Genomic DNA, 13,997 nt, shown 5'->3' on the forward strand with positions numbered 1-13,997 from the left:
TATATATACCCTTCCATTCTACTTCATTTTCACACAACACAACCCCCTCTTCTTCACCTTGGCCGAACCTAAATCTCTCCCTCTCCTTCATATTCTCTTCTTCTTCTTCTTCTCTTCTTTCTTCTATTGCTCGAGGACGAGCAATATTTTAAGTTTGGTGTGTGGTCAAAGCACAATCTTTTTTGTTTTCCACTACCATCAATGGCACCTAAGGCCGGAGAATCCTCTAGAAAAGGAAAAGGGAAGACAAAAGCTTCCACCTCCGAGTCATGGGAGATGGAAAGATTCATCTCCAAAAGCCATCAAGACCACTTCTAGGATGTTGTGGCAAAGAAGAAGGTGATCCCTGAGGTCCCTTTCAAGCTCAAGAAAAATGAGTATCCGGAAATCCGACATGAGATCCGAAGAAGAGGTTGGGAAGTCCTAACCAACCCCATGCAACAAGTCAGAATCTTAATGGTTCAAGAGTTCTATGCCAATGCATGGATCACTAGGAACCATGATCAAAGTATGAACCCGAATCCAAAGAATTATCTCACAATGGTTCGGGGGAAATACTTAGATTTTAGTCCGAAAAATATGAGGTTGGCGTTTCACTTGCCCATGATGCAAGGAGATGAACGCCCCTACACTAGAAGGGTCAACTTTAATCAAAGGTTGGACCAAGTCCTAATGGACATATGTGTGGAAGGAGCTCAATGGAGAAGAGACTCCAAAGGCAAGCCAGTTCAACTAAGAAGACTGGATCTCAAGCCTGTGGCTAGAGGATGGTTGGAGTTCATTCAACGCTCCATCATTCCCACTAGCAACCAATCTGAAGTTACTGTGGATCGGGCCATCATGATTCATAGCATCATGATTGGAGAGGAAGTAGAAGTTCATGAGGTCATCTCCAATGAAATCTACAAAATAGCCAACAAGTCCTCCACAATGGCACGGCTAGCTTTTCCTCACCTTATTTGCCATCTATGTTACTCAGCTGGAGTTATCATAGAAGGAGACATCTCCATTGAAGAAGATAAGCCCATCACTAAGAAGAGGATGGAGCAAGCAAGAGAGACCTTCCACGGATCTCAAGAGATGCATGAGGAAGCTCATCATCAACAAATCCCTGAGATGCCTCAAGGGATGCACTTTCCTCCTAACAACTATTGGGAGCAACTCAACACCTCCTTAGAAGATTTGAGCCACAATGTGGAACAATTAAGGGTGGAACATCATGAGCACTCCATCATTCTCCAAGAAATAAGAGAAGATCAAAGAGCAATGAGGGAGGAGCAACAAAGGCAAGGAAGGGACATAGAAGAGCTTAAGGATATTGTTGGTCCTTCAAGAAGAAGACGCCACTAAAGGTGGATTCATTCCTTGTTCTTATTTCTTTCTGTTTTTTGGTTTTTAATGTTGTGTTTATCTATGTTTTGTGTCTCTACTTCATGATCATTAGTATGTAGTAACCATGTCTTAAAGCTATGAATAAAATCCATTAATCCTTTACCTCTCTTAAATGAAAAATGTTTTAATTCAAAAGAACAAGAAGTACATGAATTTCGAATTTATCCATGAATTTAGTTTAATTATATTGATGTGGTGACAATACTTTTTGTTTTCTGAATGAATGCTTGAACAGTGCATATTTTTTATCTTGTTGTTTATGAATGTTAAAATTGTTGGCTCTTGATTCTTGAAGCAAGAAAAAGCAGTGAAAAAACAAAAAGCTTGCGAAAAAAAATAGGCGAAAAAAAAGAAAGAAAAAGAAAAAAAACAAGCAGAAAAAGCCAATAGCCCTTAAAACCAAAAGGCAAGGGTAAAAAGGATCCAAGGCTTTGAGTATCAATGGATAGGAGGGCCCAAGGAAATAAAATCCAAGCCTAAGCGACTAAATCAAGCTGTCCCTAACCATGTGCTTGTGTCATGAAGGTCCAAGTGAAAAGCTTGAGACTGAGTGGTTAAAGTCATGATCCAAAGCAAAAAGAGTGTGCTTAAGAGCTCTGGACACTTCTAACTGGGGACTCTAGCAAAGCTGACTCACAATCTGAAAAGGTTCACCCAGTCATGTGTCTGTGGCATTTGTGTATCCGGTGGTAATACTGGAAAACAAAATGCTTAGGGCCACGGCCAAGACTCATAAGTAGCTGTGTTCAAGGATGAACATGCTTAACTAGGAAAGTCAATAACACTATCCGAAATTCTAAGTTCCTAGAGAAGCCAATCATTCTAAACATCAAGGGAAAAGTGAGATGCCAAAACTGTTCAGAAGCAAAAAGCTACAAGTCCCGCTCATCTAATTAGAATTAATATTCATTGATATTTTGAAATTTATAGTATATTCTCTTCTTTTTATCCTAATTGATTTTCAGTTGCTTGGGGACAAGCAACAATTTAAGTTTGGTGTTGTGATGAGCGGATAATTTATACGCTTTTTGGCATTGGTTTTAGGTAGTTTTTAGTAAGTTCAAGCTACTTTTAGGGATGTTTTCATTAGTTTTTATGTTAAATTCACATTTCTGGACTTTACTATGAGTTTGTGTGTTTTTCTGTGATTTCAGGTAATTTCTAGCTGAAATTGAGGGATTTGAGCAAAACTCTGAAAAAGGCTGACAAAAGGACTGCTGATGCTGTTGGAATCTGACCTCCCTGCACTCGAAATGGATTTTCTGGAGCTACAGAACTCTAATTGGCGTGCTCTCAATGGCGTTGGAAAGTAGACATCTAGAGCTTTCCAGCAATATATAATAGTCCATACTTTATTTGAAAATTGATGACGTAACTTGGCGTTGAACGCCAAGTACATGCTGCTGTCTGGAGTTAAACGCCAAAAACACGTCATGATCCGGAGTTGAACGCCCAAAACACGTTATAACTTGGAGTTCAACTCCAAGAGAAGCCTCAGCTCGTGGATAGATCAAGCTCAGCCCAAAAATACACCAAGTGGGCCCCGGAAGTGGATTTATGCATCAATTACTTACTCATGTAAACCCTAGTAGCTAGTCTAGTATAAATATGATAAGTTACTATTGTATTAGACATCTTTGGTCTCAGTTTTGTTTATTCTTCATCTTAGGAGACTATTGATCACGTTTTGGGGGCTGGCCATTCGGCCATGCCTGAACCTTTTACTTATGTATTTTCAACAGTGGAGTTTCTGCACACCATAGATTAAGGGTGTGGAGCTCTGCTGTACCTCAAGTTTCAATACAATTATTATTACTTTCTATTCAATTCTCTTCTATCCTTATTCTAAGATATACGTTATACTTAACTTTGATGAATGTGATGATCCGTGACACTCATCATCATTCTCACCTATGAACGCGCGTGATTGACAACCACTTCCGTTCTACATTAGGCGGGGCGCATATCTCTTAGATTCCCCAACAGAATCTTCGTGGTATAAGCTAGATAGATGGCGGCATTCATGAGGATCCGGAAAGTCTAAACCTTGTCTATGGTATTTCGAGTAGGATTCTGTGATTGAATGACTGTGACGAGCTTCAAACTCCTGAAGGCTGGGCGTGATGACAAGCGCAAAAGAATCAATGGATTCTATTTCAACCTGATTGAGAACCGACAGATGATTAGCCGTGCTGTTACAGAGCATAGGAACGTTTTCACTAAGAGGATGGGATGTAGCCATTGACAACGGTGATGCCCTACATACAGCTTGCCATGGAAAGGAGTAGGAAGGATCGGATGAATGTAATAAGAAAATAGAGATACGAGAGGAGCACAACATCTTCACACACTTATCTGAAATTCCCACTATTGCTTTACATAAGTATTTCTATCCCTTTTTATTTTCTCTTTATTTACTAATTTTCAAACTCACCATAAACCAATTTAATCTGCCTAACTGAGATTTACAAGGTGACCATAGCTTGCTTCATACGAACAATCTTTGTGGGATCGACCCTTACTCACGTAAGGTATTACTTGGATGACCCAGTACACTTGCTGGTTTAGTTGAACGTAGTTGTGATCACATATGCCAAAGAGCCATTAAATAAATCTCATGCAAATACAAAGAGGGCAATCACAATTTCGTCCACCAATAGGCAAAATTGTGATTTCTGATAATGGCATTCATGTTCGTTCTCTCCCTGGTAATGGCGCCAAAAACTTGGTGCATGATACCATGGTCCAAACATAACTTCACAACTTCGCATAACTAACCAGCAAGTGCACTGGGTCATCTAAGTAATTAACCTTAAGTGAGTAAGGGTCGATCCCACGGAGATTGTTGGTATAAAGCAAGCTATGGTCATCTTGTAAATCTCAGTTAGGCGGATAATAAATGGTTATGGAGTTTTTGAATAATAATAATAATAATAAATAAATAGAAAATAAAGATAAAGATACTTATGTAGATCATCAGTGAGAATTTCAGATAGGCGTATGAAGATGCTGTGCTCCTTCTAAATCTCCGCTTTTCTACTGCCTTCATCCAATCCTTCTTACTCCTTTCCATGGCAAGCTGTATGTAGAGCATCACCGTTGTCAATGGCTACATACCATCCTCTCAGTGAAAAAGGTCCAAATGCTCTGTCACGGCACGGCTAATCATCTGTCGGTTCTCGATCATGTCGGAATAGAATCCATTGATTCTTTTGCGTTTGAAGCTCGTCACAGTCATTCAATTCCTGAATCCTGCTCGGAATACCACAGACAAGGTTTAGACTTTCCAGATTCTCATAAATGCCACCATCAATTCTAGCTTATACCACGAAGATTCTGATTAAAGAATCCAAGAGATATGCGCCCGGGCTAAGGTAGAACGGAAGTGGTTGTCAGTCACACATTCATAGGTGAGAATGATGATGAGTGTCACGGATCATCACATTCATCATGTTAAAGTGCAACAAATATCTTAGAACAGGAATAAACTGAATTGAAAAGAAAATAGTAGTAATTGCATTAAAACTCGAGGTACAGCAGAGCTCTACACCCTTAATCTATGGTGTGTAGAAACTCCACCGTTGAAAATACATAAGTGATGAAGGTCCAGGCATGGCCGAATGGCCAGCCCCCATAATATGATGTGAATTCAAAAATAATGGAAAAGGACCAAAGATGTGGTCAAAAGACCGAATGGTCAAAGGCCGAGTGGTCAAAGACACCTAGTACAATAGTAAAATGTCCTATTTATACTAGACTAGCTATTAGGGTTTACAGAAGTAAGTAATTGATGCAGAAATCCACTTCCGGGGCCTACTTGGTGTGTGTTTGGGCTGAGCTTGAGCTTTACACGTGCAGAGGCTTCTTTTGGAGTTGAACACCAAGTTGTAACGTGTTTTTGGCATTCAACTATGGTTCGTGACGTGTTTCTGGCGTTTGACTCCAAAATGCAGCATGAAACTGGCGTTGAGCGCCAGTTTACGTCATCTAATCTCGAATGAAGTATGGACTATTATATATTGCCGGAAAGCTCTTGATGTCTAGTTTCTAACGCCGTTGAGAGCGCGCCATATGATGTTCTGTAGCTCCAGAAAATCCATTTTGAGTGCAGGGAGGTCAGAATCCAATAGCATCAGCAGTCCTTTGTCAGCCTTCTATCAGAGTTTTGCTCAGGTCCCTCATTTCAGCCAAAAATCAAAGAAAAACACACAAACTCATAGTAAAGTCCAGAAATGTGAATTTAGCATAAAAAATAATGAAAACATCCCTAAAAGTAGCTAGATCCTACTAAAAACTACCTAAAAACAGTGCCAAGAAGCGTATAAATTATCCGCTCATCACAACACCAAACTTAAATTGTTGCTTGTCCCCAAGCAACTAAAAATCAAATAGGATAAAAAGAAGAGAATATACTATGAATCTCAAAATATCAATGAATATTAGTTCTAATTAGATGAGCGGTACTTGTAGCTTTTTGCTTCTGAACAGTTTTGGCATCTCATTTTTCCTTTGATGTTTAGAATGATTGGCATCTCTAGGAACTAAGAATTTCAGATAGTGTTATTGATTCTCCTAGTTAAGTATGTTGATTCTTGAGCACAGCTACTTTTATGAGTCTTGGCCGTGGCCCTAAGCACTTTGTTTTCCAGTATTACCACCGGATACATAAATGCCACAGACACATGACTGGGTGAACCTTTTCAGATTGTGACTCAGCTTTGCTAAAGTCCCCAGTTAGAGGTGTCTAGAGTTCTTAAGCACACTCTTTTTGCTTTGGATCACGACTTTAACCACTCAGTCTCAAGCTTTTCACTTGGACCTGCATGCCACAAGCACATCGTTAGGGACAGCTTGATTTAGCCACTTAGGCCTGGATTTTATTTTTTTGGGCTCTCATATCCATTGATGCTCAAAGCCTTGGATCCTTTTTACCCTTGCCTTTTGGTTTTAAGGGCTATTAGATTTTTCTGCTTGCTTTTTATTTTTCTTTTATATTTTTTTCACCACTGGTGCACAAAATTGTGATCATCAATGGCGCCATCAACATGGTACGCTCAATTGCAATCTCAACTCTTTATCATAACTTTGCACAACTAACCAGCAAGTGCAATGGGTCGTCCAAGTAATAAACCTTACGCGAGTAAGGGTCGATCCCACGGAGATTGTTGGTATGAAGCAAGCTATGGTCATCTTGTAAATCTCAGTCAGGCAGATTCAAATGGTTATGGAGGATTAATGATTAAAAGATGAATAAAACATAAAATAAAGATAGAGATACTTATGTAATTCATTGGGGAGAATTTCAGATAAGCGTATGGAGATCCTTTGTCCCTTCCGTCTCTCTGCTTTCCTACTGTCTTCATCCAATCCTTCTTACTCCTTTCCATGGCAAGCTGTATGTTGGGCATCACTGTTGTCAATGGCTATAGTCCCATCCTCTCAGTGAAAATGTTCAACGCGCTTTGTCACAGCACGGCTATTCAGCTGTCGGTTCTCGATCATGTCGGAATAGAATCCAGTGATTATTTTGTGTGTGTCACTAACGCCCCACAATCACGAGTTTGAAGCTCGTCACAGTCATTCAATCCTTGAATCCTACTCAGAATACCACAGACAAGGTTTAGACTTTCCAGATTCTCAAGAATGCCGCCATCAATTCTAGCTTATACCACGAAGATTCTAATTAAGGAATCCAAGAGATATCCACTCAATCTAAGGTAGAACGGAGGTGGTTGTCAGGCACACGTTCATAGGTGAGAATGATGATGAGTGTCACGGATCATCACATTCATCAAGTTGAGGAACAAGTGATATCTTAGAACAAGAATAAGCTGAATTGAATAGAAGAACAATAGTAATTGCATTAATACTCGAGGTACAGCAGAGCTCCACACCTTAATCTATGGTGTGTAGAAACTCCACCATTGAAAATACATAAGTGATAATGGTGATCATTGGCTTTGGCCCCAGAGAGGGAACCAGAAGAACCAAGATGTCTAATACAATAGCAAAAGGTCCTATTTGTAGAGAACTAGTAGCTTAGGGTTTACAAAGATGAGTAAATGACATAAAAATCCACTTCCGGACCCACTTGGTGTGTGCTTGGGCTGAGCATTGAAGCTTCTATGTGTAGAGACTTTTTTTGGAGTTAAACGCCAGCATTTGTGCCAGTTTGGGCGTTTAACTCCCATTCTTGTGCCAGTTCCGGCGTTTAACGCCAGAATTCTTAAGCTGACTTGGAACGCCTGTTTGGGCCATCAAATCTCGAGAAAAGTATGAACTATTATATATTTCTGGAAAGCCCAGGATGTCTACTTTTCAAAGAAATTGAAAGCGCGCCAATTGGGATTCTGTAGCTCCAGAGAATCCACTTTGAGTGGAGGGAGGTCAGAATCCAACAGCATCTGCAGTCCTTTTTAGCCTCTGAATCAGATTTTTGCTCAGGTCCCTCAATTTCAGCCAGAAAATACCTAAAATCACAGAAAAAACACACAAACTCATAGTAAAGTCCAGAAAAGTGAATTTTAACTAAAAACTAATAAAAATATAATAAAAATTAACTAAAACATACTAAAAACATACTAAAAACAATGCCAAAAAGCGTACAAATTATCCGCTCATCACAACACCAAACTTAAATTGTTGCTTGTCCCCAAGCAACTGAAAATCAAATAAGATAAAAATAAGAGAATATGCAATGAATTCCAAAAACATCTATGAAGATCAGTATTAATTAGATGAGCGGGACTTTTAGCTTTTTGTCTTTGAACAGTTTTGGCATCTCACTCTATCCTTTGAAATTCAGAATGATTGGCTTCTATAGGAACTCAGAATCCAGATAGTGTCATTGATTCTCCAAGTTAAGTATGATGATTCTTGAACACAGCTACTTTATGAGTCTTGGCCGTGGCCCAAAGCACTCTGTTTTCCAGTATTACTACCGGATACATACATGCCACAGACACATAACTGGGTGAACCTTTTCAGATTGTGACTCAGCTTTGCTAGAGTTCCCAATTAATGGTGTCTAGGGTTCTTAAGCACACTCTTTTTGCTTTGGATCACGACTTTATTTTTACCCTTGCCTTTTGGCTTTTTTTTGTATTCACTGCTTTTTCTTGCTTCAAGAATCATTTTTATGATTTTTCAGATCCTCAGTAACATGTCTCCTTTTTCATCATTCTTTCAAGAGCCAACAATTTTAACATTCATGAACAATAAATTCAAAAGACACATGCACTAATCAAGCATACATTCAGAAGTCAAAAGTATTGCCACCACATCAAAATAATTAATCTGTTATAAAATTCAAAATTCATGCAATTCTTCTCTTTTTCAATTAAGAACATTTTTCATTTAAGAAAGGTGATGGATTCATAGGACATTCATAACTTTAAGGCATAGACACTAAGACACTAATGATCATAAGACACAAACATAGATAGACATAAGCATAAAAAATTCGAAAAACAGAAAAATAAAGAACAAGGAGATTAAAGAACGGGTCCACCTTAATGATGGCGGCTTGTTCTTTCTCTTGAAGATCTTATGGAGTGCTTGAGCTCCTCAATGTCTCTTCCTTGCCTTTATTGCTCATCTCTCATGATTCTTTGATCTTCTCTAATTTCATGGAGGAGAATGGAATGTTCTTGGTGCTCCACCCTTAGTTGTCCCATGTTGGAACTCAATTCTCCTAGGGAGGTGTTGATTTGATCCCAATAGTTTTGTGGAGGAAAGTGCATCCCTTGAGGCATCTCAGGGATTTCATAATGAGTGGGATCTCTTGTTTGCTACTTCTTTTTCTTAGTGATGGGCTTGTCCTCATCAATGAGGATGTCTCCCTCTATGTTAACTCCAACTGAATTACAGAGGTGACAAATGAGATGAGGGAAGGCTAACCTTGCCAAGGTAGAGGACTTGTCCGCCACCTTATAAAGTTCTTGGGATATAACCTCATGAACTTCTACTTCCTCTCCAATCATGATGCTATGAATCATGATAGCCCGGTCTATAGTAACTTCAGACCGGTTGCTAGTGGGAATGATTGAGCGTTGGATAAACTCCAACCATCCCCTAGCCACGGGCTTGAGGTCATGCCTTCTCAGTTGAACCGGCTTCCCTCTTGAATCTCTTTTCCATTGAGCGCCCTCTTCACAAATGTCTATGAGGACTTGGTCCAACCTTTGATCAAAGTTGACCCTTCTAGTGTAAGGGTGTTCATCTCCTTGCATCATGGGCAAGTTGAATGCCAACCTTACATTTTCCGGACTAAAATCTAAGCATTTCTCCCGAACCATTGTAAGCCAATTCTTTTGGTCCGGGTTCACACTTTGGTCATGGTTCTTGGTGATCCATGCATTGGCATAGAACTCTTGAACCATTAAGATTCCGACTTGTTGAATGGGGTTGGTAAGAACTTCCTAACCTCTTCTTTGGATCTCATGTCGGATCTCCGGATATTCACTCTTTTTGAGTTTGAAAGGAACATCGGGGATCACCTTCTTCATGGCCACACCTTCATAGAAGTGGTCTTGATGCACCCTTGAGATGAATCTCGCCATCTCCCATGACTCAGAGGTGGAAGCTTTTGCCTTCCCTTTCCTCTTTCTAGAGGTTTCTCCGGCCTTAGGTGCCATAAATGGTTATGGAAAAACAAAAAGCAACGCTTTTGCCACACCAAACTTAGAAGAGTTGCTCGTCCTCAAGCAAAAGAAGAAAGAAGAGAGTAGAAGAAGAAGAAAATGGAGGAGATGGAGGGAGCTTTGTGGTTCGGCCAAGGGGGAGAAGTAGTGTTTAGGTTGTGTGAAAATGAAAGAGTGAAGATGGGTTTATATAGGAGTGGAGAGGCGGTATGGTTCGACCATTATAGGTGGGTTTGGGAGGGAAAGTGGTTTGAATTTGGATGGTGGGGTAGGTGGGTTTTATAAAGGATGGATGTGAGTGGTGAAGAGAATGGTGGGATTTGATAGGTGAGGGGTTTTTGGGGAAGAGGTGTTGAGGTGATTGGTGAATGGGTGAAGAAGAGAGAGAGTGGTGGGGAAGGTGGGGATCCTGTGGGGTCCACAGATCCTGAGGTGTCAAGGATAATTCATCCCTGCACCAAGTGGCGAGCAAAAATGCTCCTTCTGCCAATCCTGGCGTTAAACGCCGGGCTGGTGCCCATTTCTGGGGTTTAACGCCAGCTTCTTGCCCATTCCTGGCATTAAACGCCAGTCTAGTGCCCCTTTCTAGCGTTAAACGCCCATTTGCTGTCTTCACTGGCGTTTAAACGCCAGCAAGTTTTCCTCCAGGGTGTGCTGTTTTTCTTTCTATTTTTCATTCTATTTTTGCTTTTTTTCAATTGATTTTGTGACTTCCCATGATCATCAACCTATAGAAAACATAAAATAACAATGGAAAATAGATAAATATAACATTGGGTTGCCTCCTAACAAGCGCTTCTTTAATGTCATTAGCTTGACAGTGGGCCCTCATGGAGCCTCACAGATACTCAGAGCAATGTTGGAACCTCCCAACACCAAACTTAGAGTTTGAATGTGGGGGTTCAACACCAAACTTAGAATTTGGTTGTGGCCTCCCAACACCAAACTTAGAGTTTGAATGTGGGGGCTCTGTTTGACTCTGTTTTGAGAGAAGCTCTTCATGCTTCCTCTCCATGGTTATAGAGGGATATCCTTGAGCCTTAAACACAAGGGATTCTTCATTCACTTGAATGATCAATTCTCCTCTGTCAACATCAATCACAGCCTTTGCTGTGGCAGGAAAGGGTCTGCCAAGGATGATGGATTCATCCATGCACTTCCAGTCTCTAGGACTATGAAATCAGCAGGGATGTAATGGTCTTCAATCTTTACCAGAACATCCTCTACAAGTCCATAAGCTTTTTTTCTTGAATTGTCTGCCATCTCTAGTGAGATTCTTGCAGCTTGTACCTTAAAGATCCCTAGCTTCTCCATTACAGAGAGAGGCATGAGGTTTATGCTTGACCCTAGGTCACACGGAGCCTTCTTGAAGATCATGGTGCCTACTGTACAAGGTATTGAGAACTTCCCAGGGTCCTATCTCTTTTGAGGTAATCTCTGCCTAGTCAATTCATCCAGTTCTTTGGTGAGCAAAGGGGGTTCATCCTCCCAAGTCTCATTACCAAATAACTTGTCATTTAGCTTCATGATTGCTCCAAGGTACTTAGTAACTTGCTCTTCAGTGACATCTTCGTCCTCTTCAGAGGAAGAATACTCATCAGAGCTCATGAATGGCAGAAGTAAATCCAATGGAATCTCTATGGTCTCAGTGTGAGCCTTAGATTCCCATGGTTCCTCATTAGGGAACTCATTGGAGGCCAGTGGATGTCCATTGAGGTCTTCCTCAGTGGCGCTCACTGCCGCTTTCTCCTCTCCAAATTCGGCCATGTTGATGGCCTTACACTCTCTTTTTGGATTCTCTTCTGTATTGCTTGGAAGAGTACTAGGAGGGAGTTCAGTAACTTTCTTACTCAGCTGACCCACTTGTGCATCCAAGTTTCTAATGGAGGACCTTGTTTCAGTCATGAAACTTTGAGTGGTTTTGATTAGATCAGAGACCATGGTTGCTAAGTCAGAGTGGCTCTGCTTAGAATTCTCTATCTATTGCTGAGAAGATGATGGAAAAGGCTTGCCATTGCTAAACCTGTTTCTTCCACCATTATTGTTGTTGAAACCTTGTTGAGGTCTCTGTTGATCCTTCCATGAGAGATTTGGATGATTTCTCCATGAAGGATTATAAGTGTTTCCATAGGGTTCTCCCATGTAATTCACCTCTTCCATTGATGGATTCTCAGGATCATAAGCTTCTTCTTCAGATGAAGCGTCCTTAGTACTGCCTGGTGCAGCTTGAATTCCAGACAGACTTTGAGAAATCATATTGACTTGCTGAGTCAATATTTTGTTTTGAGCTAATATGGCATTCAGAGTATCAATCTCAAGAACTCCTTTCTTCTGATTCGTCCCATTGTTCACAGGATTCCTTTCAGAAGTGTACATGAATTGGTTATTTGCAACCATTTCAATGAGTTCTTGAGCTTCTGCAGGCGTCTTCTTCAGATGAAGAGATCCTCCAGCAGAGCTATCCAATGACATCTTGGATAGTTCAGACAGACCATCATAGAAGATACCTATGATGCTCCATTCAGAAAGCATGTCAGAAGGACACTTTATGATCAATTGTTTGTATCTTTCCCAAGCTTCATAGAGGGATTCACCTTCCTTCTGTCTGAAGGTTTGGACTTCTACTCTAAGCTTACTCAATTTTTGAGGTGGAAAGAACTTTGCCAAGAAGGCATTGACTAGCTTTTCCCAAGAGTTCAGGCTTTCTTTAGGTTGTGAGTCCAACCATATCCTAGCTCTGTCTCTTACAGCAAAAGGGAATAGCATAAGTATGTAGACCTCAGGGTCAACCCCATTGGTCTTGACAGTGTCACAGATTTGCAAGAATTCAGCTAAAAACTGATGAGGATCTTCCAATGGAAGTCGATCGAACTTGCAATTCTGTTGCATTAGAGAAACTAATTGAGGCTTAAGCTCAAAGTTGTTTGCTCCAATGGCAGGGATAGAGATGCTTCTCCCATAGAAGTCGGGAGTGGGTGCAGTAAAGTCACCTAGCACCTTCCTTGCATTGTTGGCATTGTTGTTGTTTTTGGCTGCCATGTCTTCTTCTTGTTTGAAGATTTCTGTTAGGTCCTCTACAGAGAGTAGTGCTTTAGCTTCTCTTAGCTTTTGCTTCAAGGTCCTTTCAGGTTCAGGGTCAGCCTCAACAAGAATGCTTTTGTCTTTGCTCCTGCTCATATGAAAGAGAAGAGAACAAGAAAATATGGAATCCTCTATGTCACAGTATAGAGATTCCTTGAAATGTCAGAGGAAAAGAAGAATAGAAGGAGGAGGTAGAAGAAGAATTCGAACTTATCAAGAGAGATGGAGTTCGAATTGTTGATAGTGGAGGAGTGTTAGTCCATAAATAGAAGGATGTGAGAAGAGGGGAAGAATTTTTTTTTTGAAATTAAAGTAAAAGATTTTAAAATAATTAAAAGAATTTTTGAAATTTTGATGAATGATTTTCGAAAATTAAAGTTGGGAAAGAAATAAACTGATTTTGAAAAAGATTTTGAAATCAGAAATAAAAAATATATGATTTGAAAACTATTTTGAAAAAGATGTGATTAAGAAGATATGATTAAAAAGTTATGGTTTTAAAAAGATATGATTGAAAAGATATGATTGAAAAACAATTTAAAAAGATTTGATTTTTAAAATTAACGACTTGGCTAACAAGAAATTTAAAAGATATGATTCAGACATTAAACCTTTCTCAACAAAAAAGGTAACATACTTGAAATGTTGAATCAAATCATTAATTGTTAGCAAGTATTTTTAAAAACGGAAAGAAATTGACTTTGAAAATATATAATTGAAAAGATATGATTTGAAAAAGATTTGATTTTGAAAAATTATGAAAACTTAAAAAAAATTTGCATTAAAAACAAAATCTTCCCTCTTGTGCCATCCTGGCATTAAACGTCCAGAATGGTATCCATTCTGGCGTTTAACGCCCAAAACTCTACCTTTTTGGGCGTT

General features: G+C 39.8%; 1 non-coding gene across 1 annotated transcript; it reads left to right on the forward strand.

The window, feature by feature from the left end:
* The first annotated feature begins 12,560 nt into the window (after positions 1–12,560).
* LOC112804961 (small nucleolar RNA R71) lies at positions 12,561–12,668 on the forward strand. Its single transcript, XR_003203577.1, has one exon. It is a non-coding gene; the product is annotated as a small nucleolar RNA R71 (small nucleolar RNA).
* Positions 12,669–13,997: the final 1,329 nt, after the last annotated feature.

Source organism: Arachis hypogaea, chromosome 5, assembly GCF_003086295.3.
Source record: "Arachis hypogaea cultivar Tifrunner chromosome 5, arahy.Tifrunner.gnm2.J5K5, whole genome shotgun sequence".
Classification (NCBI taxonomy): Eukaryota; Viridiplantae; Streptophyta; class Magnoliopsida; order Fabales; family Fabaceae; genus Arachis; species Arachis hypogaea.